Source organism: Schistocerca nitens, chromosome 1 (assembly GCF_023898315.1).
Source record: "Schistocerca nitens isolate TAMUIC-IGC-003100 chromosome 1, iqSchNite1.1, whole genome shotgun sequence".
NCBI classification, from domain to species: Eukaryota; Metazoa; Arthropoda; class Insecta; order Orthoptera; family Acrididae; genus Schistocerca; species Schistocerca nitens.
This window is the reverse complement of record NC_064614.1, coordinates 648627249-648628547: the sequence shown is the minus strand read 5'-3', so window position 1 is coordinate 648628547 and position 1299 is coordinate 648627249.

The following is a 1299-nucleotide window of genomic DNA, read 5'->3' as shown; positions in this document are numbered from 1 at the left end:
GCACTTTCCCAGAGCCCCTCCAACAAATAAAAGTTTTTATTCGCCATCCCTAACAATGATTTCACCCAAAATTTTGCTGTGACTTTATTAACATTTACACCACTGATCTTCTAACGCTTTCGTTCTGTTTGTTGTACTCTTCGTCTTACATTTTACCAGCATTTAAAAAGAGAGCTATCATTCATTACACCAAGTGGAAATTTTGTTCAAGTTTTTCTCAGTAATCCCTTGTAGTAATTCCATCTGGCCGGCCGCGGTGGACGAGCGGTTCTAGGCGCTTCAGTCCGGAACCGCGCGACTGCTACGGCCGCAGGTTCGAATCCTGCCTCGGGCATGGATGTGTGTGACGTCCTTAGATTAGTTAGGTTTAAGTAGTTCTAAGTTCTTGGGGACTGATGACCTCAGATGTTAAGTCCCATAGTGCTCAGAGCCATTTGAACCAGTAATTGCATCTACACAACACCATCATCAGAGAACAGTTTTATATTGCTTCTGATCACAACGTTTAAACGACAGAGCTAGGGGTCTACTTTCATATGATGAGTGCCACAGTTGCGTAATATATTGTGTCGAATTGGGTGCCTGTATATTTTTATTGCAAAATTATGATGATAGCAACTCAGTTCGATGGAATAAGTTAAGTGCCAATGTTACTGTTGCTGCTTTGAGCTAATTCAGCGAAATGCAAGTGGGACAGCAGTTTGGGAGATCCTAGAAAATACATAACCTGGATGACAGAACGCTGTAACGAAGTCGATTCACTATGATAGGAGACTCGTCTCGCCCGACTATAAACTACCCGAGATGAATTCCTAGATAATCTCACTGTTTTTTCTTTGATTATATGTACGTATTAACGTCTGTTTGTGTCTTTAAGTAATATCCTTCGTTGCCAAGATCACTAAAATATTGTTATGTTATGGCGCCCAGTGCAGCGGTAGTTGGTTAGCATTCTGTAAATGAAAGCAGTTTTGCCGAACGTCACGAAAAGCTACGTGGTCAAGACAATAAACGATTACAAAAACAAAGAAAACAAAAAAATGTAGCATTTCATAAAATTCAAGGTCGTTTGCTGACAACATGTACTGTATGGTATACTTCCTTCATTGTACTTTCAACGACAATGTACAAACGCCACCTCAACACGCTCACTGAATCGTCGTTGAGTGATACGCACCAAACTTACACCAGATGTAGTGACGCCACTTCAAATAGGCTCTACTTATGTATTAATTATTTCATTGTTTAGAAGTGTTTATGACGCAATGAATATTGAAAGAATTCACTGTTTTTACTAGT